This window comes from Mustela putorius, unplaced genomic scaffold (assembly GCF_011764305.1).
Source record: "Mustela putorius furo isolate JIRA1106 unplaced genomic scaffold, ASM1176430v1.1 tig00537291_pilon_pilon_pilon, whole genome shotgun sequence".
Taxonomy (NCBI): Eukaryota; Metazoa; Chordata; class Mammalia; order Carnivora; family Mustelidae; genus Mustela; species Mustela putorius.
In genome coordinates this window covers 118188-141247 of record NW_025422429.1, presented here as the reverse complement: position 1 = coordinate 141247, position 23060 = coordinate 118188, and positions in this window count along the sequence as shown.

The window sequence follows — 23060 nt, the reverse complement described above, 5'->3', positions numbered from 1 at the left end:
ATTTTTGGAAACCTATCTGGGCAAAATCTTCACTGAATTAGGTCAAAGAGAAGACCAATGTGGAAAAGAGAATGGTGAAGTTTTACCTTCAAAAAACCAGGGGGCTTGGCCAGCTGAGTGCACTGTGAAGGGAGAGGGGCCATCCTGGCCCAGCCATGCCCCACGCCCTGATCTGGTCCTTGCATCACCTGTGGTTTGTACTGCAACCCAAGACACTTTTGTTTGTTTATTTAAATTCTCAAGTTCATAAAAAGGATGATCTTTCTAGGTAACATGGGAAGGGCTCTGAGCCCCACAGATGTGACGTGATGGTGAATTTTCCTTCCTTCTGTCCGAGAGGTAAGAACTCCCCATATTGTTCAGTTGGTGTTGCTGCAGACTCCTCCCTGTCCCCCAGAAAAGGAGGGACTGAATCTGATCTGGAGCTCTTCCAGAAGCTTCCACAACATTAGAATAATCTGTCCGGATTAGAATTAAATTGCTCTGAGTGGATGTTTCTCACTGTAAAACAAAACAGCATGGAATGGGCCAGTAGCATGGTCAGAACTTGCCACCAAATGGAAAAGGAAACAAGAGAGCCCTCCATGCAGAGATGGTTTCCTTTGATTTGACAAATTGCCCTGTTCATCCGGGGGGGGGGGTTCTCCAGACTCACGTCCTGTTTCAGGCTGCATCATGTGCCTGCCATCAAATTCATGTGCTGGAGTCCTAACTCCCTGTAACTCAGAGGGTGGCCTAATTTAGAGAGAGAGGGTCTTGACACAGGGAACCAGTTGTTTTGAGGGCATTGAGCTGGGCTGTAATCCAGTAGGACTGGTGTCCTTAGAGAGGATGAGATTTGGACACAGACCCAAGGAGGGAAGACACATAAAGACACACAGAGAGAAGACAGCCATCTACAGGTCAGAGACAAGACTGGAACAGATCCTTCCGTCATGGCCCCTGGAAGGAATCAAATCTGTCTCACCTGGATTTTAGACTTCTGGCTTCTACTGAAACCTCCCAGTTGGTGTTGCTTTGTTGTCATGGCCGACTGGAGCAGACCCAGGCCGTTCCTATTATGATTGGGTGGTGGAACCAGGCTACAGAGCTTGGAGGGAACTCAAGCTCTGTTTAGACCAGAACTATGCAAGAAGAGCACAAGCACTGGCCTCAGAGGTGGGCACTTACATAGTTTAAGGACTTCCTAGTAGTTGAATCAAAAAAAAAAAAAAAAAAAAAAAGGAAATGGGTGAAATTAATTTTAACAATATGTTTTATTTAATCCCATATACCCAAATATGTCAATGAGGTGTGTTGAATGTAAAGGAGATATTTTACCTTTTCTTTGTGGTCAAAACTTTTAAAGATTAAAAAATTTTAATCTTTAAAATCTGGTGTGTGGGACACCTGGGTGGCTCAGTCAGTTAAACTGCTGCCCTCAGCTCAGGTCATGATGCCAGGGTCCTGGGATTGAGTCCTGCATTGGGGTCCTCGCTCAGGGGGGAGCCTGCTTCTCTCTCTGCCTCCTCTACCTTACACTTTGCCCGTTTGTCCTCTCTAAAAAAAAAAAAAAAATAAATAAAATAAAAATCTGGTGTGTGTGATTTACATGGACAGAGCATTTAAATGGTTAATGGAAGGGAGGGTTGTTTTGACCAGTGAAAATTGTTCTGGAAGGTGCTTGAGGAAGACAGTTTCTCCTTGCACTATCCTGGCTCCTCTTTTGTGATTTTAGCATTTTGCTGTGGAATCATCTGGCCGTCTCTTGGCTCTGATAGAGGTTAAGTATAGTCCCTCCTAACAGAGATGTGAAACTGGAGGGACTCGTCACTAGATGTTCGAAGCATCGGCTTGTAAGGACCCTTGGCGGTGAGGACACATTCCTTTCTCTTCATTACCATATTCAAACAAAGGCACAGATCTGTTGATGGTTCTGTCATGATTTTGCTCATCTTTGAGCAGAACTGTAGAGTGTTTGCTGAAGATCATACTAGAAAATTATACTTAATTTCTTTCTTCTGGGAATCTTTACCTATGGTTTTATTCCTTTTAAATTCCTGTGTTTTTAAGAGAAGTATGTTCTGGCCAAGCGAGTTTGGGTAATAAGTGAGTGGCTTGGAAAGCACTCATTTCCTCCCATGTTCATTTACTCATTAAGAGAAATCTTCTCCAATGAAGACATACAGATGGCTATCAGACACGTGAAAATATGTTTATCATCACTAGCCATCAGGGAGATTCAAAATAAAACTACATTGAGAAATCTGTGTCAAGTGTTTTCTGATAGCGTCTCTCTGACTCTGATATCTGGCCATCCCTCCTCCCCTTTTCACTTATGATAACCCTTGTCTAGATTCAGATCTGGACACCTATCAGAAGCTGACACATTACAGCATGGGGAGAGGGATACATAGCAGCTAAATATCCCCACACATCCAGGTAAAGACACCATAATAAGAGATGCCAGAAAGCGGGAGGGGGGGGGTGTCCTCGTGCTGCACATTATAACGGTGACAAGTTGAGCTCACCCTACCTGAGATCTTAAATCATTGGCGAGTGATTAAAAAAAAAAAAAAAAAAAAAATTATAGATCAAGGCCCAAATGATGCCATCTTGAGAATTTGGATTTGTCCTTATTAAAATGTATTTGGGGAGCTTCCAAATGGTCCCATCCCCTCTTTCCAGATACCAGGAGCCATATTGCAGAGCTGTGGCTGTCTACCTGGTAACCTACTCCGAGATCTGGGGTGAGGCTGAGGGTCTTCCTGCCTCAGGACCCAGATGGGGGGCGTGAAGACCTGCTTTCTTCATTTGAACCTTCCTTAATTAAGCATCTAAGGAATTCTCCTTCCAGAAAGGCTCAGAAACAGCTAGAAGTAGACCACATGGGCACTGGTCCTGCCCATCCTACCTTAAAGAGCGTACCTTAAGTTTCTCCTCCCGGGTGGACAGGTAAGTGCAAATGACTAATCACCCTCGGGTAAAGAAAAATGCATAAATGTCAAGGAGACAGTAAGAAGCACATCCTGTAAGAATGTTTCCATGATTTTCAGGAATTCACTCTTCAAGTCATTGTCCGTTATTCTCTCATTTTCTACTGTTGCATTCTATACAGATCCTTCCCTTCAAATGTAAGACAAAGAAAGCCCTTATCTCAGTTATTTTTTTGTGGTTTTTCATTTCTATGAAAATTACTTCTAACTTTTTTCTATGTATACTTTACACTGTTAAGGAGGATGAAGGATGCAGGATTTTATGATAAAGTGTACTTCCGCTTTTAGGCACATTTTCTTCCTTGTATGAGAAGACCCGAATCTCCACTGTGCTCATGTCCTGTTCTGGCCACTCACATGGGTTGTTGGAGGGATGACTATCTTATGGAGAAAATCAGTTTGGAAAAAGAGTTCTTTTGGAGATGGCCTTCACAGCTGAAAACAGGAAATCTACTTTTCAGTGTGAACAAAGAGTTCAGAATGGAGACAAGTGCCTCAAGTCCAGGGAACAGGGTATTTCGTGGGAAACCCCCCAGAAAATGGTAAATCTTATAGAGGAGTTTCAGTTAGTGTGAACGGATGAGACTTCTGGGATTACGGGATTTGCCAGAGCTCGCAAACTTAAAAGCATGGAGCTGTCACACAGAACGAGGAATGACGCCGTTTGTCAGCAGAGACATTTATGGAATGGCAACAAAAAATGCTTCCTAAAAGCCACCCATTTGAGAGAAGACAAAGTTGCGTCTGGAAATCAAGGCTCTTGGGATGAGGTTGGTGATGCTTGGGCACACTGGCTCTCACAGACACAGAGCCCTGTCATAGGTTTGGGGGATGTCAGAGAAGTCCAGGCACCCATCAGCTGTGTGGTTCATTTGTTCCCCGGGCTTCTGGTACCTGGTCTATAAAATTTGGTTGTCAGATGACCTTTGGCTAAAGTTGCCTCAAGCCATGCTCCTTCTCTCCTCCTGTATCCCCATATACCTTCTCCTGCATTAGAGGAGTCTGTAGCCAGTGTCCTCCCCAGTAGCTGCCCCGACCTGCAGAAAGGGACTCATGGGAGCATTAAAGAGGTAAACCCCACTCTTTGTGAGCCCCGGCTCTCTCTGTTCTGGACCGGAGTCTCTGAGTAACGTTTGTTTATTTCCCATAAGACACACAGGTTTCCTCCCTCCCCTTGATCACCTTAGTTGCCTCCTCTGCTCCTGAGGACATGGATTTCAGACTTCACTCTCTCCTGTTTCTTTTCCCCTGGAGCGACACATGGCCATCCATGTCCTTTTAAAAATACAGAGTTGGTGCCATGTCAGACTCTGCTGCTGGCAGATCAGGCGATCAGCAGTACTAAGTGGGAAGATGTGTTGCTGAGCCCATACATATACTCTCTCCCACCACAGCCCTTTCCTCATGAACCCTTTGAGCAATGGCAGTGGTGGCTGGGGTCCACAGAACAAGTCATCCTATGTACTCGCTGATTTAACGGCTCCTGTGCTGAGCATTCTCATGGACATAAATGTCTCCACAATTTTTAACCATCCAGAGAATTCCATTCATAGAACTTTCCCCAGTTTCCCTTGCCACCAATTTTTCCAATCGTGCTCAAGTCCTTGACCATCCAGCCAAAATGTGGACAGCAGCCCCTGAACTGGTATAGAATTCCCTGTCTTGATGCTTTCCCTTTCAGGAAAGGGAATTCCTAGGCATGCTGCTTGACGTTCTGTGCCCTGGGAGTATTTTCCTTCATGGAAGTCCTGGACAGGGGCTGCAGGGAGGCGACCATCCACTTCCAGGTGGTGCCTGAGTACCTGCCAGGAGCATCTCTGAACCAGGTACGATTTTTATCTTCTTATGTCACCTGACCACAGGTAACTCCCCATGAGGAGGCCATAGGCACATAATGGGAAGGAAGGCAGCGGGTCATGAGTGGGGAACCACGCACCCTTGGACAGCTTATTTGTGTAAATTACATGCCCAGGACTGCCTGGGCCCAGCCATGTGTATAGCAGTCCTGCTGCACAATGGAACGCTGCTTGAAATGTTTTACTTTGTGGCGTGGTGGGTCAGATGACACCCACCTGATGGTTGAGTGTCACCGTGTGTCATGTTCAGGTCACCTGTTAAGTCAGTAGCCCAAGATTAAGTAATTCTCCTAAGGCCCTCTAATGGGTCTTGAGCTGTTTCTCAAAAGAAACAATTATCCAAAGAGGATGGTGGGGCTTGGTCCCCAAACTTTAAGGTCCTGCACTGCAGGTCACCTATGAGAATCGGCCAAAGCTTCAAATAGCAATCCTATCTGCACTCGGACCGAGTGGCCAAGCAGCTTGCACAGCAGCCTGGACCTGCTGCAGAGCCTTTTGTCGTTCTGGGTTTCACTCAAAATCAGCAGTTTTTTGGGTCACTCAATAAGTGAACTGGAGTCCAACATCTAAATGAGGACTGTTTTGTCTCCAAAAATCAAGGAGGTCATGGGCATCATGCCTCATTCGTGGCTGTTGGAGAGGTCAGATACAACAAGTGACAAATTAGAAGGGACATCTCATTGTGCTCCACAGGGTGGGACCCTAGAAATTTCACCGAGGTCAAGGCCTCTGAATTTGTCTGATGTACTTCCCATCCTCTGTTGTACTAACATCTTCCCAATAACTCTACAGTGGTTGCAGCTTCTTGTTCATGAGGTCCATTCATCAATGCCATGGGCTCGTTTAAGCATGGTCTCTTGTGTGGAAGGGAAAAGCAGTCAAGATCACTGTGAACTAAACCATGGCACAGGGCTGGAGAGTTGATACACCCCAATAGGACAGGACAAGGTATTTTTGGCCTGGCCAGCTGAAAGGAAACTGCTTCTGGTGGTTTTTACCAACAGGTTGGAAGAGAGAGTGTTTTTTAGGTTGATAGCTGTAGACTCGATTGTGGGAGATGTGTTAATTTATCCAAGCAATGAGGCTACATCTGGTGCAGGAGCGCAGTCACCATCTGGGTAAATTTATGAGAACCCATAGTCATTATTCAGGATCCATCTGTTTTCTGCACAGACTTAATAGGCAAGCCAGATGGGGAGGGGTTGGCCGTCACCACTCTGCACCCCTCAAGTCCTTGGTGGTGGTGTTCATCTCTGCAGTCCCTCTAGAAATGTGCCATAACTTACAGTTTTCCACTAGAGACAGTTCTAGTGGCTTCCACTTGGCTTTCTCACCATAATAGCACTTATTAATAGGCCATAGAATCAACACAGGGATGCTGCTGGCTGCCGGGAAGGTCTTCCCAACTATGCAGTCCAGACCTGCAAAATAACCACAGGATAAACTTAGGGATCCACTGGGTCAAATATGAGATCAGCCTTCGACTGTCAGCTCCTACTATGAGTGGTGGACAACAGGGACGTTTCAGGTCTCCTGAAATTCTGTCAATTCGGAGCCTGTGTTCATAGTCTCTGAAAAGCCTGATTATTTTCTTTTTTGCAATGCACAGTAACCCTGCAGAGGGCCAGAGGTTCCTTTGGGGAAGTCTGGGTAAAGAATTAATAGTAAAAATTTTTGGCATTGCAGCAGAGTCACCCTCTTGGCTTTCCATCCACTCAAGGTGTTTTGGGTCCGCAAACTGGCTCAAGACTGAGGAGCCATAGCTCTCTGTTTCCAGGCCTCAAGTTAAGGTCTGTTCACTCGACTGACATTGCTCACACAGGTCGAGTATTGGACATACCATTTCTTTCCTTTCTAGAATGCAGGGATCAAGTGCCAATTACTGTGTTGGCTCTGCTGTCCACGATGGCCGCAGGTCCATGTGGCTTTGGTTGTGGGGTGCTACCCCTGGACCATGCCACCCCTGATCCAACCAATTCTAATGCATGCCAGTTTCCCTGTTATAGCCACAGTTCCAGCTGGAGGGTCTGGCTCATGGTGAAGAACAAACCCTCAAAGGTGCAGCCTCCACTCACTGGTGATTTCTCACAGTCCTGGTGGAAGATCTGGGGTCTGGTCCTTCCCAGGTCCTTCCCAGGGTGGGTCAGAATGTCTTCATGACAACTACACTCTCACTTCCCCAGCCTGCAGCAACAGATGAAGTCTTTCTCTCTGCCAAAATCCCTATGCCATAATTCCAGTCCCCTGGTGTGATGGTCTTGGTAGGAGGTCCTTGGTGAGATGATTAAATCAGGAGGGGGCAACCATCATGGATGGGATTAAGGCCCTTTGGAAAAACATTCCAGAAACCTTGGGAGAAAACTGGCAGTCTGCAACCTGGGCTCTCGCCAGAAGCTGACCACGCTGGTGTCCTGACCTCAGGCCTCCAGACCCAGTGACTGTGAGAAATAAATAAGCCTGCTGTGATTATGGTCCCCAACCATGCTGCTTTGTCCACCAGCCCAAACTGCCTACCAAATCTCCTGAGCTTTGAATCTCCACCTTTGTAGTACACCAAGGCTGGCCTGGTGCTTTAGCTTTACTGAGAAAAAGCCACCTTTTGGGTTATGTTTCTGCCAAGCAACCGATTGGACAAACTGACCCAAAGCCGCCACATTAGATGCAGACTCTCTGCTTAGTGGGTCCATCTTGGCAAATGTGTCTGATCTGCCTTTCTGTTCCTTCTATCCTCAATATCCAGCCCCAAGGCATTTGGGATTGCCTCCTTCAGGCTCGAACTTTTGGAGGAAAGTTGGCTTTCTGTCATGTTACTTTTTAATGGGACTTAACATAGGAGGTGATCTGTGGATTCAGCTGGGTTCAGAGGAGTCTGGCTGTTTGCTAGTGAGATCAGTACTCAGTGAGATTAGTACATCGCTAATTAGCATATGCCAAATGCCTTGAGTAGGTTGGGTTATGTTCAAATACAGCTTTGAGTTTGGATGAAATGTTAATACTAATTGCCCTTTAACTCAAATATTGGTGTCAGGCTTTAAATTCCCCTTTGAATTCCCCTAAATACCAATCCCCCTAAATCGGTAACCAGAAATGGATGCTGGTTTCACTTTAAATCCAATAAACCATCTGCTCCACGCCTCTGGCTTTGCTTATCCCCTAGGAGGGGAACACCTCTCCCATAAGCGGCCTCTGTTTGGGAGCATGGATTACGTGGCAGCCCTGCCAGGAGCCATCAGACACACCTCAATCCCATCCCATTCGAAACACAGCCAGGGTCTCACTCCTGGCATTCCTGTCTGATTGTGAAGCCAGCCGGAAGCCCAGCAGAATCCCTGACATCTTTGTTTCCTGATACCAGTCATTCTGGTCTTATCCTGAGGGTGGTTCAAATCAAGCCATAAAAGTCTTTCTCCCTGGATATCAGCCAGATCCAAATTGCCCATTCTCCATGAACCCTCAGGAGACCCCTCCCTGACCCATCTACACCCACGTTAGACTAATGCTATCTATTCTCCACATGGAGTGAGAATAGTCTTTTCAAAATGTTTATCAAAGTTATCTATTCTTGTCTTAATACATTTTTAAAAGATTTTATTTATTTGTGTGTATGAGAGAGAGATAGCATGAAGGGGGGGGGTCAGAAGGAGAAGCAAACTCCCCACTGAGCAGGGAGCCCAACTCATGGCTGGATCCCAGGACTCCAGGATCATGACCTGAACAGAAGGCAGATACTTAACCAATGAGCCATCCCAGTGCCCTTCTTAATACATTTTAATGGCTATCCATTAAAATTCCTGTGCTAAGGAGAAAGACCCTTAATGAAACCTTAGAAAGTCTTGAGGATAAGATACCGAACTTCACTTCTGGCAACATTCCCTAACATGCACAAGTGTGTGCACATCTCTCTCTCTACACACACACACCCCCCACAAACACAGAACTAGAATACACTTGATACAGGATGTATAATGCATATAATTATCTACATCATGTAAGCTTATATACACTCACATGGGTAATATATGATTACATAAATATATGATATTATAATTTAATGATTATATGTATAATATATGTTTAATGCAAATATACATATATATAATGCATAATAACCACATATACCTATACCACAAAGAAATATTAAACATTGTTAATTATTAATGTAGTAATGCATGTCTAAGGCATTATTAAAATCCATTATTTGGTTCCTGGCCAAACTATGGATTATAAAGACTTGAGATATACTCTGCTTCTGCTCCAAATGATTGGTCTGAGAGGTGTGCTTCCCTCAGTTTTTGGGATTGAGACAAATTATTTAGTAAACTGGGATTTATGACAAGACTGTGTCCCTTCAGAGAGAATTCATCTGCTCTTCTCCATGGTAACCATGGAGATCACACTTCCATTGAAGTAGAGTTCAGATAACATAGAACTTACTATTTTAAAGTCTACAATTTACTGGGATTTAGTTTAGCCACAATCTTGTGCAACAGTTATCTTTGTGTGGAGCCAAAATAATTTTGTTGCCCCCAAAGGAGATCCCAAACCCTTAGGCAGTTACTCCCTTTTCCCTCACCCCCATCTCCCCTGGAAAGCACGGACTTGCTTCATGTCTCTGTGGATTCACAGTTTTAACTATTTCTTATAAATAGAATGAAATAATATGTGACCCTTTGTGTCTGCCTTCTTGTGCTGATCACATGTTTGAGAGCCATCCACACCGGAGCACTTATTGTACTTTTTTTTTTTTTTTTTTTTTACAGCCAAATAGTAGTCTGTTGTGTGGATAGACCACATTTTTGTTTATCTGTATCCTGAACGGGAGCTCGTATTTTTACCTCATTCCACTTATGCACCAGTCTCTTCTGGGCCGTAGGACATGTCCAAATTATTGCTTCCTAATTAAAAAAAATTCCATTACTTGGAGTAAATTAGTCACCTTCCTCTGCACAGAGGTTAATAGAACCAGGGATCCGCAAACACCGTCCTCACAGTGTTCCCCACCCTTATCCTCATGTTTCTGTTCCCTTCTGCACAAAACACTCCTCTTAGTATGTTTGTGTGTGTCCCTAAAGACTTTGCAGCTGGGTACAACGTGGGGGCCTAAGCATGTGCTTTTCCTTTTCCAGTTCTGCTCCCAAAATCTCATTCTCTGCTTTCTCCTTTCTCTGTGCACTCTGGGGCTACTTATGTTGTTGTTGGTTCTTCTTCCCACTTAGGGCTTTTCCCCTGCCACAGGTTCTGTAGCAAGTACTGACTGCTTCTGTCTCATCAGTTCACCAACAATAGAGAGTACGTTCTTTCTAATTCCCTGCCACAACACACTGAGCCTGTTTCTTTGTCTCCCTATGGACGAATTTAAGAGTATCTCTAGAGAGAAGCTCAGGAATGAGATAACTGGTCACAGGACACACACTTTTTGTCATTGAATGCTCCCTGGACTCCTTTCTAGAATGTTCTGTGATTTACACTCCCACAGAAGGGCTCAAAAGGCTGTTTCCTCCACCTAGGCTGACACATGTTATTATGACTCCGTTATTAGTCACTTTGATGGATGTGAAGTGTATCTCATTATTTCAACATACATTTTCTAGCTTACTTGTGGATAGAATATCTTTTCACCAAATGGATTTTTAGTATTCTTCTCTGGAAATGCCCATCTTTTGTGGATTTTGTGTCTTTTGTGGATTTTTTTAAGATTGGGACCCCTTAGCTTTGTTGTTGCTGTCATCCTCGTAGCTCATTTGTAAGAATTTTTGGATATAGGATGCCTGGGGGGCTCAGTCAATGGAGCACCTGCCTTCGGCTCAGGTCACAATCCCAGAGTCCTGGGATCAAGCCCCGCATTGGGGGGTCCCTGGTCAGCGGGAAGCCTGCTTCTCCCACTTCTTCTGACCCTCCCCTGCTTGTGCTCAAGCTCTCTCTCTCTCTGTCAGATAAATAAAACCTTTTAAAAAAACGAATTTTGGGATATGGTAGACTTTGATTTATTATATTTTAGATATGTCTCCAAAATAAAGTCTGTTTTATATATGTGGTACCTTGCATGTTGCAGTCTCTCTTAACACTCTGTGGGTGTTTATTGTCTTGAATGTTTTGTTGTGTTTCTGATGTTTTTCCTATCCCTTGGTTAGTTTTATATTCTCTTCTTCCTCCTTTTGATATTTAATCTATTTGGAGTCCAACTCTCTATGCAACAGCTGAATTAATAAATAAACATGGAAGAAGGAGAAAATCACCCTTACAGAAAAATTCCAATTAATGAATGCAGACCAAATGAAGGGAATAGAAAATCACCATTAGCACATCACAGTGATATTGCTGCTGGCAATATCCATGAACAAATGCCAAATATTGATTAATTACTATGTTGGTTTTAACATATGTCCACAAATTATTTGATATTCCTCTTTCCAGGAGGTGAAGCTTGATTTCCCTTCTGCTGAGTGTGGGCTAGAATTAATGACTCATTTCTAATAAATAGTGAACATAAAGGGAAAAATATTAACTCTAGTGGAGAAACAGGTGAGCGCCCAATTGTTGAAGGTTCATGTCACCAGAAATAAGTCATGTGACCAAGCTAATGGAAGGACTCAGGCTCATCACCCCTGTGGGGCATCCTTCTAAAAATCTATGCCTCCCAGATCTTCCCAGAAATGCCATCTGATCATGGGAGAACCCTGGACACACCCCCAAACCCCAGGACACTTTATGAAAAACTTGACCTGGACTCTTCAAAACATCAGGACCAGCAAGGACAGATTGAGCTGCTCTCTCTTTGGAGAAGACAGCGACTACATACCGTGTGGAATCATGGGACACCAGGGGAAAAAGCAGTTAAATTCCAGTCAAGTCTTCAGCTTGGATGATAATAATATGTCAATATTAATTTCTTAGAATTGGTAAATGTACAATGATTATGTTAGGTAACATTATGGGGAAACTGGGTGAAGATTCTATGGGAACTCTGTGCTCTTTGCAACTTTTCTGCCAAACTAAATAAAAAGTAAAATTCATTTCAAAATAAAAATTTTATAAACCCTACAAATACTTTACAGATGACATAATAAACTAGAGGAAATAATTTTTCATAGTAATGTGGTGTGGAATGTATATTTATGACTGACAAATTTGACTACATAATAATCTTTCAATAAAAATAGCAGGGCAAAAAAACATACTCTAATTAAAACTAACAGTTAAAGAACAAAGTGGGGTTACTACAAGACCCCACATAGAAAGAGATCTTGGATGCAGAGTACACTGGACACGAGGCAAACCCTTTAAGTAGGGAGCGATACAACTGCTTATGCATATTGATGGCCACCACCGTGACCATGCACAGAACGGGGTATCCCTCCTCTTTCATCCATCTCCTCCTGATGCTTTGGGACCTCGGTGCTATCCTTGGTAAAACGGGAGTAGGGAAACCTTACCCAAATGTTGTGGGTTTTTTGTTTTTGTTTTTGTTTTTAAGATTTTTATCTCTTTGTTTGTTTGTTGACTGACTGAGCCACCCCAGTGCCCCTTAAATGTTTTTATTAGGAGATCATGTAGGAGATGACAGCCAAAAATGAGGGTGGTAATAGAGACTCTTTTTTTTTTTTTTAGATTTTATTTATTTATTTGACATTGAGAGAATGAGATCACAAGTAGGCAGAGAAGCAGGCAGAGAGGAAGTAGGCTCCCTGCCGAGCAGAGAGCCTGATGCGGAGCTCAATCCCAGGATCACGACCTGAGCCGAAGGCAGAGGCTTAACCCACTGAGCCACCCAGGAGCCCCGGTAATAGAGACTCTTGTGTCCGGGCTGCTAAAAACTCACAGAACCTCACACAAATCACAAGAATATGACATTTTGAGCTATAATGGTGTGACGAAATTGTTCCTTCCCACCTCTGCCCTGTGCCTCTAAACCTTTTCACTCTTGATACATGAGCCTTTCTGTAGTCATTTGTTTGACCATGTTTCTTACGTTCTTGTTAATGGTTTTTGTTAAGAGGAGCTCATCAGTCCCTCCACAAAGCCGATTCCTCTCTCCAGAATGTTGTAAAGCCAAGTGTTTCTTCCCCGAAACTCTCCTGCCTCCCCGAAGACTTCAGCTGCCTCATGATCCCACTGGAACATCCAAGTGAAGAAGGTAATTTTGGTACCAATTTAAAACACGATATACATTTTAAAAAGGACAGGGGCTTGTTGTAGAAATCAGCTTGAATGAGTGCTCCCCTTCGCCAAGTCTGGCACGAATTTGAAGGCCACCATGATTGAGCTCGGGGTAGAATTATTGTCTTCGCTCCGGCTGCTACAGCAGAAATACTAGAGTCTGGGGATCTTGCACAACAAACATTGCTTTCTCACAGTTCTGACGCTGGGAAGGCCAAGGTCCAGACACCAGTGGATTCAGTGTCTGGTGAGAACCCACTTCCGGGTTCAGAGATAGCCATCCCCTTGTGGTGTCCTCATGTGTGGAAAGAAATGGAAGGCTCTCTGGGGTGTCTTTTATAAAGACATAAATCCTATTCATGGGGCCTCCACCCTCATGACCTAATTCCCTCCTGAAGGCTGCACCTCCTAACACCATCACACTGGGGGTTAGGATTTCAACATAGGAATTTTGGACCCAGGGGGACACAAGCATTTAGTCCATAAAAATTACAAACCATTAAATATTCCTATATTGATGAGTCCATAAATGCTGTTGCTAGGCGGTTGTTTGATAGATCATGGAATTATTGCTAACTCAACTCTGAGGGCCAGAGGATAAATGTGGGGAGGCAGCCTGAAAACACCATTTTGAAACTATGTTATTTTTAGCCACGGAGGCTTGAATGTTACTCTTTATCTTAGCATAACCCATCCTGTCCTATCCTTATGCTCTATATCTTTGCAAATGGGATTCCCTCCACTTAGAATATCCCCCCTCCTTCCATCTGGCAAATTTTTATTTGTCGTGCAATGCCCTGTTTGGGTATCACCTCCTTGCTGATGTCCTCCAAAGATAGAACCATCATTCTAGGCATCACTTCTCTTTGGCCATGGGGCAAGAATTTATTGAGTGTCTGCTGTATACCAAGCCGCACATGGGGTATACACCATTAATGCAACCGAGTCCCAGTCCTCCTGGGGCTTTCAAAGGGGGAAGCACAGCCTCAGTGTCTTGTACTTGATAGACTTGCCATGAGGTGAAACTCAGACTTAGCCATATTTCTATTTCAACACCTGCCACAGAGTAGGAAATCAGTAAGTATCTGCTAAAATATGGATGTTCACCTCCTCCCTTGTGCGTCTCCAGCCCTGATTCATAACGCTCGTGTGTACAATTTGCACCTATTTTCATGACCTCTGTTTAGTCTCCCTTCCTGGAGGTGGGTTCCTGGGGAGCCTGGCTCTGCTTTCTGGTTCATCCTGTGTGCATCCGGCCTGCTGATCAAGGGGGAGCTGGAGAGGTCTGCAGAGCGTGTCTCGCTTATACCTCATAGGGACAGGCTGGAGGTCATCATCTGGGTCCAACACCGTAATGACTTATGTAGAAAACGGGAGACAGGTGATGTCGAAAGTGAAGGCTTTTTTTATCTTCTGGGATGATCACTGTGTCATGGGCTGGTCTCCAAGAACGAAGAGTGGGCAGGAGACAGAGCTGTAGGTCCAGCTCCAGACCTACTGGTGCCACCTGTTGGTCCTTGGCTCGCCCCTTCCTTCTCTGGCAGTTGGTTGATAGATCATGGAATGCAAAATGGGGAGTGGGCATGGATATTGGCTTCTTTGTTTCCTCAAAGGTGACATAGGTGGGTCCGCGTGATACCACTCCGGAGAGACTTCAAAAGACTGCTCTGGGGGAAGCTATACATTTTGCAATGTCCAGGAGCAGGGAGGGGGCCACCCTGGTCCAAGCTTTTGGACACACTGTTCCATGGCCTGGACTCCTGGGAACATTTTTGTGAAATAACACTGCTTCCCAGTCCCAAGAGAAAAATCTGGCAGAAGAGAGCCATGCACACTCACCCTCCCCTCTGCGTAGGGGTAACACATCAGTAGGTGCTCTAATGAGCCAGCACCCCTCCCTAAAGCCATGGCTTGTTTGCTTCTCCTAGGAGCCTGGCACCGAGCCCTAGATACTGTCATTGTTTTGGGGACAGACGCCCCTCCCCCAACACCTTAAGTGGCCCGCACCGCCAGCTTCACCCCAAAGCAGGCTCCCAACCTTGGAGCACTTAGAGCATCTCCCCATCCCCGTGGCTGCCGAGAAGCAGCATAAATGTGCTCGGCCAGTTGGGTGCGAACGTGTGCATCTTTCCGTTCAGAAAGTTCTCAGGCTGGGCTGCTGGGGGCTGATCTGTAGACATTCATTCACCACTTGCTGTTGGTTGGTTTTTCTCTTCCAAGGGAGGTGGGGGTGTGGCTGCAAAATATATCTCAGGGTTTTTTCTTCTCCCCAAAGAAATCATTGTGTTGTAATGCAGGGAGAGCCCAAGCTGATGACATTTTTATGGGGCTGCCTCTAAGTGAAGACTGGAGTGTCTGCTAGGGCCATCCAGAGAGCCGGTGGATCTCTCTCTCTCCCCCCTTTGCCATCGCCCGCCCTCTTTCTCTCAGAGCCATACAACTTGAGCTCAATACTTATCTAGAATTCTCCGTGGGGCTACCTAGGCCAAAAGGGGGTGAGATGGGGGAGATGACATCATATCCTCATGAGCCGATTGGCTGCTCTCAGGCTTCAGGAATGATATCATCTCTGCTTCTGCCTCCCCACCCCCCTCTACTTCCAGTCCTTTCCTGGCCGGGCAAGCCCCCCTCCCCGGCACCCTACTCCAGGACACCCCGTTGCCTTGGAGACCACAAGTTTGTCGTTGTCTGAAGGAATGGTAATTCATTATATGTCTGACATGGGGGTGAAGGGTACAGCGAGGGAGACCCAGGCTGGATGGTTGTGAGGGGAGGTTGTAGACAAAAAAAAAAAAAAAATTATGAACAAAAATATGTTTCACGAATGAGAAACTGTCAAAGATGGTGGAGAGGGAAAGGTCATTGCAAACAGCGTTTGTGAAATTGAAAAATGGAGACAGAATTCTAAAAAAAACAAGCAGTGGCCGAAATATGGTTGAAAATACTCCCTCCCACCCCCCACCCCCTGAGACAGCTCATTAGGAAGGTTTTGGAGAGAGAATCACCGGCGGTCTGGGGCTGTTGTGTTATCTTTGAAGGAAAGGCCATCCCCTCCTTACCCCTCCCTAGGTGTATACACTAGATAGCTCTCCCCTCCTACAGGCTTTGCTCAGAGAACAAGCCATTTTTTGCAAAAAAAAAAAAAAAAAAAAAAAAAAAAAAAAAAAGGACTAGATAAGGATCCCCCCACACCCTTGGTGTTTGTGGGTATCTCCAAGAACTGAGTGCCAATGCCTTGGTTTGAATTCCTGGAAACCAGGACAAGAGTGAAGAATCCCATTGAGGTTACGTGTGCGTGTGTGTGTGTGTGTGTGTGTGTGTGTGTTTTTCAATTATCCACCGATTCCCTGTCTCCATGGATCATATTCTTTAGGGGGTCATTTAATCTTAGCTTTTCCTGGGGCAGTTGAAAGGCAACATACAAATTCCCCTTGGTCCTACCCAACCTCTTCGTGTATCCTTGCTTTGTTGGATGGATTTGACTTGGTTCCCCACCCAGACCATATGGCTCTAGAGAGAGCAAGGACTTAATAAGGTCACTTTACAGGAGCTTGATACAATTTACTGCTTAAGCAAGAGGAAGCCACCACCTCTCTCGACAGTGTTTCATCTTACTCCCTCTATGGGTGTTTTGCCAAACACCGGATCTGAACAGATGTCTACTTTTTTAACTTAAGCAAACTTTTCTCTTGCATTTCCATTTAGCCCTATTTCTTCTATGTTGTTATCCTTGAAAATATTGAAAAATATCCTAATAAATCATTACAAATGCTCTCAATCGATTTATGAGGCAAGACAGTCTAACCTTGAAGAGTGTGGATTCTGGAGCCAGACTGCTTAGAACGGGGAGTCCAATATGGTAGCCACTAGCCACATGTGACTATCTCAATTTAAATATATTAAAATTAAGTAAAATGAAGGCTTCAGGTCCTCAGTCACACTACCCTCAAGGGCCCAGGAGCCACATGGAGCTAGTGGATTCCATATTGGAAAGCAATGATATGGGACACATTAACCCTTGCAGAAAGTCCCATTGGCTAGCGCAGGCCAGATCCATATCCCAGCCTGGCCACTCATCCTTGGCGTGAGCTTAGGTGAAATATTTGGCTTTCTGGGCCAATGTTCTCATAATGCCTACCTCCTTGAGTCGTTTGAGCCTTGTATGAGTCAATGCACTCATATGAGTGTCCAGAGCCTAATAACGGATTGATCATAGTTAGCCACGATGGTCTGCAGCAATCTCCTTTCCCAGCTGTAGATTCCTCTCCATGATCTGAACTCTAGTCCGTGGATCCGTATCACATTTTTCATAACCACATTCTCACTACATCCTGCCAAGAGCTCTCTTAGATCTCCCTTATAATGCAGCATCATCTGGCCAGAAACTCTTCATGGAAACCACCGTCTTCTTACTCACTCCCATTTCAATGACGCTGTAAAACCAGAGGCAACCCTGGGAAGTGGGAATCACTTTATGCTGGACCCTCATGGCCTTCCGGCAGAGCTCCCAGTCCTGGTTAGCGCCCTTCCAGCCTTTCCTCTCTGCCTTGTCTAGGGCAGCGAGTAGAGAAGCCGGAGCGTCGTCGAACCAGGCGGCGCATTCTTCCCTGGTGACTTAATGAGCCGGCATGACTAAATGACCATTAGCTGGATGTTTGTGTGAACTGCAATAGAAAAGTTCCCCTAAACTTATTGAAAGGGAAGATAATATATCTAATAGCTTCCTGTCTCTCTGGTGCCAAGCAGCAGCAGAAGCAAAGCCGACTCTCCAGCCGGGAAATATTTAGCATGTCGGGTGCGCTTGGCCCCTCCCTGTTGGGACGAGGGAGCCAAGCCGGGGAATGAGTGAGCCTCCGCGTCCTCCCGGACGCCCGTGACGTTTGGCCAATTATTTCCGAGCGGGGTACTGGAAGACACTGACAGTGTATGGAAGGTCGGAAGGGACGTGGGACGGAGATGGGGTGACCTTGACTCTCCTGTTGTTCACCTTGATACGGTGGCATCCGGGCCTGGGCGATCTTTGCTTTGGCTCTTGGAAGCCTCCGCTCCTGTCTTGCAGGACAGGGAAGAGCAGACGGCTTCCTGTCTGCGGGGTGACAGCTTCCACGCCTCCGTGCATGCTGCTCTGAAAGACCTTTCCATTGCTATTAAAGACGTGTTTGGGGGCTTGACTTTAAATAGAAATGGCTCCTTCACGTAGCCAAGCCACCTCCCAGACGCCAGGAAGCCCCTCTTGCATTTGCCGTGGTTGAGGGCAGGCATGTCAGAACCTTCTCAGAAGTCCAGGTCATGTGTTCCCCCAACCCCCACACCCTGAGGGGTTTGTCGTGGGGTGAGGTCGGTGGCTTGAGAAAGACAAGACATGCCCTGTGCGGTAAGTGCCGCCAGCTGCGTCTCTGGGACTAACTCGTGCCATGTGCCCTGCTCCCCGGGGTCAGCTCCGTTGGAAGTGGCCCAGATGTGAGCTTTGGGTTCCTCTCTCAGCATCCTTCCCCAAGCACCCTTTGTCCCCCTCTCTGACTGCCGTCTACCCTGAGCCCCATCAGCGGCTCTTCTTGGGATCTAGACAAGAGGTTGGCAAACTTTTTTTTAAAGGGCCAGAAAGGGACTATTTTAGGCCTTGCAAGTCAAGAGGCAAAGTCAGTCCCATTATGTAGGTGTTTACATAACCACTTAAAATCTAATCCTCCAAACATTTAAAAAACAAAACAAAACAGAACCCAAACAAAAACCTTCTTCGCTTGAGGGCCATAGGAAAGCAGATGGCAGACTGGATGGGGCCTGTGGGCTATAATTTGCTGACCCCTGAGGCAGGGGGTAAACCGTGATGCAGAACTGCTGTCTCACAGATGACAAATGTTAAGGGAGAAGTCCCTGGGTGCTGGATGCCATCCTGGTTGTTGGGGACACCACTGAAAAGCTGAACGAGGTTAAACACGGATTGTATCCTCGGAGTTCACTCTGTAACAGGGATGGTAGGTTGATAAAAAGATCGTACAGTGGGGCACCTGGGTGGCTCAGTTGGTTAAGCAACTGCCTTTGGCTCAGGTCATGATCCTGGAGTCCCGGGATGGAGTCCTACATTGGGCTCCTAGCTCCACAGGGAGTCTGCTTCTCCTTCTGATCTTCTCCCCTCTCATGCTCTCTCTCTCTCAGATAAATAAATAAGTAAAACCTTAAAAAAAAAAAAGAAAGAAAGAAAAAGAAAAAGAAAGATCATTCAGAGACCAACACAGAGAAGCAGATGTTCACAGAGACGAGGTTGCAGAAAGTTCTCCAGCCCAGCTCTGGGGTGGGTGTGTGCATGTGTGAATGTGCGTGTGCATACATTGGGGGGTGGTTAGAGAGAGTAAGGGGCACTAGAGAGGAAAAGAAACAGCTTCCCAGTTCTCGAGCTGAGAGCCTTTAGGAATTCTTGGATTAAATAGGAAGCCATGAGGCCCAGTCCGAGGAGCAAGGAGGCAGGACATTCCCAGCAGAGGGGAAAGCGCGGAGCTGGGAAACAGCACAGAATTCTGGGAGCAGAAAAGCAAGCCAAGGAGAGCCGGACTGCAGCGTGGTCACGCCAGCTGTCCTCGCTATGCTCTGGTGGAAGGGCTCACTGGGGGCCTCACATATGTGTGGGGACTTGGCGTCCATTATCAGGACCTGGGACACGACCCTGAGGTGTGCTTGCGTGACTGTCTACAAGAGTACAGAAGAGTTAAGTGACACACCAAGACACACAGAGAGAAGATGGGACCACATTCCAGGGGAAGCCGGTGTGATCCTTACGCTAAACCATCCCTGGCCCCTCATTACCGTCTCAGAGCCACCAGACTCTATGACCACCCTGTCGGTGTCTCTGCCAGCTCAACCCTCAGGGGTTTTGACAGGAGCCCTGGCACTCCAAGCCATGAGCCATGAGTGGCTAGCGGCTGCCATATTGGACCGTTCTACTGGATGGCGCTGGTCTACAGGACCTGAATTGTGTTCCTAGCTTGGCTTTGGGGAGCAGTTAGACAACAGTGAATGAACGAGAGAAAGAAAGAGAGAGGGAGAGAGGAAGGAAGGAAGGAAAGAAGGAAGGAAGGAAGGAAGGGGAAAAGAGAAAGAAGAAAAGAAAAGCCCGCTCTTCTTTACAAAACCGGCAAACCCTCGTGATGTGGGAATGTCAGGGCCTCTAAGTGAAGGGAGCAAGACAGAAGAGAAACAAATGGGGCTGAGGTGAGGACATGGTGTTTTCCCCAATATTACTAAGCAACCGTGTCCTAAAATTTGCCCAGCCAGCGACAGCATTTTGTTTACCAGGAAGAAAACACTTGAAAAGGAGAATATTTGGTGGAAATGCGCTTGGGATTAGCAGGGTTCTTTCTTTCTTTCTTTCTTTCTTTCTTTCTTTCTTTCTTTCTTCCTTTCCTTCCTTCCTTCCTTCCTTCCTTCCTTTCTTTCTTTTTTCTTTTAATGCTGTTTTGTTTTTCTTCTGGGTTGTTCAAGGTACTGACCTAGCACTCAGCCCCCTTTGCCAAGAAACTCCTTCCGGGCCTAATTAGTCTTCGGTATTGTGCGCGGGCTGGGAGGAGGGAGCCCGGCACAGCCAATGGGGGCCAATGAGGTTGGGGTGGGGGAGGGGGCTGGGCTGGCCATTAGATGCCGAGGTCTTGAAAATCCCTCTGTAATTAATTTTCTCCTGCATTAATTAGAGAAATGTCCGAACAGGTGCGAAAGGGAGGGGTTTGTTGCCCCTGAGCTGCTTTTCAGGGTGACTTAGGAGAAAGATGGTAATCAGCAGGAGCGCTGGGGACGTGGTCCGGGTTTCAGGAGACTCTCCTGCCTGCGGGAGGGGAACCCAGTTTAACCAGGGGCTGCAGGGAAGCACCGGCTTTATTTTACCTTGGGCTGCATGATGGTAGGCCCTTCTCCCCCAGCTTGGGGTGCATGTGGGCGCACACAGGGATCACCGCTTCTCCATCATCTGCCCATGCACTCTGAAGACAAGAACCTTCAGCTCGGTTCTCCATGAAGAGCCCCATTGCCCCTCTTCCTAGCCCCATCCCCCGACTAGCAGCATTTGAATATAAACTGGAACACCACTTGCTTGTATCCCCTCCAAGAACTCCCTTTTAGCCTGCACGGGAGCTGCGGGTCATTTTCCCTGTGCTTTTTCTCTGTTTTCAAAGACTCCACAATGATGACCCGCCTACAAGGGAGTTTCTAGCCCCGTGGAAACGATAGCCCTGAGAAGATTCTAATAAAAGCTTCTGGAATCTTCCAGCCCACAGATTTCTCTATCCCGAGTCCCAGTGTGTTGAAAATGACGTTGGGGAGACAGGAAGGCAGCACGCTTCTAGAATCCAATGCCAATTCCCCGGTCCTGTTAGCCGCTTTTATGGAAATTTGAATTGAGCCCAGCTTCTTCTAGACTCCGGGCCTGTATGGATTTTATTAATTCCACCAATGGCTTAATAGTTGTGTTTGAGCTGGTGGGTCACGTCCAGCAAGCAATAATCCTGTGTCCTCAGGCCTGTCCCTGGGGCCAACACCTTTAGTTAATAGTTCAGTGGAGTTCTCCCAAAGAGGGAGGGCCAGCTTCGGCCTGTTACTGGTCTCCAAGTGGTCAAACCAGTGCCTCGGAGGAAAAAGTTTAAGCTCTGGGCTCCCAGGAGGCTTCTTCATTGACTGCTAACAACATGGTACCCCTTCCGCCGGAAAGAGGCCTCCAGGGACGGACGGGCCTGTTGCTGGGGTAGAAGGAGGTGACAACCAGCTTACCTGGCTGATTACTTTTGACTCCACTCTCTTCCTCTGCGGGCGGGGCGGGGGCAGCTGGACTGAGGCTCCCAGCCACTCCATCCGCAATCATTTCCGCCAGCTGAATGCACCGCTTCCCTTAAACCTTTCGGAGCTCAGGATGGCCTCCCCGGCCCCATTCCCTGCTGCTCACCACCAACAAGTCACCCCGTGGCGGGAAGGATCTTTGACCTGGTTCTTCTTGGCCCACGTGACCCTTATCTCCCTGGAGGGAAGGATGAGCGCAGAGAGGACAACATAAGAAATGAGAAGCTCGTGGGGCAAGTTCTGGGTAGGAAATGGGGCTGGGAGTGAGGGCGATAAGACCAAGACAGAATCTCCTGGAAGCTATCAGCACCTCTGGGAAGCAGCCCGTGCCCTCTCTCTCCCTGGGCCCATCCCCGCTGCATTCTTCACAGCAGCTGTTTCAACTCTCCTCCTTCCTCCTGGGAGGCCTCCGAATCCACCCCCATCATTCACGGCGGATGACTTCACCTCCAGCTCGACGGAGAGGATGAAGCCGCCGGTCTACACGGACGGCCGGCGGGCGGCCCGCGCGTCCGGCTGTGTCGTCAGCGAGGATCCGGGTCTCGGTCGGGGCTCTGCCACTTCCACAGCTGCTCGCGGCCTGTTGGCTTCACCTCCCTCGGCCTCATTTTCCCCACCTGTAAAATGGGTGGTGGTGAGGTTTCAATGAATGCGCGGAACTTGCGTGTCAACAACGGTGGCTCTTAAATGTCACGAGTTGTGACAAGTGAGGGCCACCTCTGCGGTGACCACCGCCATACCATCACCCCCATTCATTCCCTCAACCTAACAGCCCCCACCTCGTGTCACAGCCGTACTTCCTCCCAGCCTTCTCGATGTCGTGGGGGAGTCCTGTGTCTCGGCTGTGGCTCCTCCGCTGGAGCAGGAAATCCTAATGAGACCTGCCCTCTCCTCTTGGTGCCCAAATGCGCTCTGGTTCCATTTAACTCCCCCCAGTGCCTGCCTTCTCTCCGCGGCTCCCTCACACCATGGTCCCATTTCTTTCCCTCCTTTCTCTAGCAGATCGACCCAAGGAGTCCTCTAAGCTTGTCGACACCACTTCCCGGCCTCCCACGCTCCCTCAGCCCCCTGCAATTTGCCTCCCGCCCCCACGGCTCTGGCAAACTGGAGCTTTCGAAGTCTTCCCAAGGGCCCTCCTCCGGCCTGCTCAGTCCTTCGGGAGAGTTGGGCTCTGTGGAGGCAAACAGCCATTCCCCAAGCTCTCTTCTCCCCGGGCATCCATGATTGTGCTTCTCCCGGAGCCCCGAGTGTCATC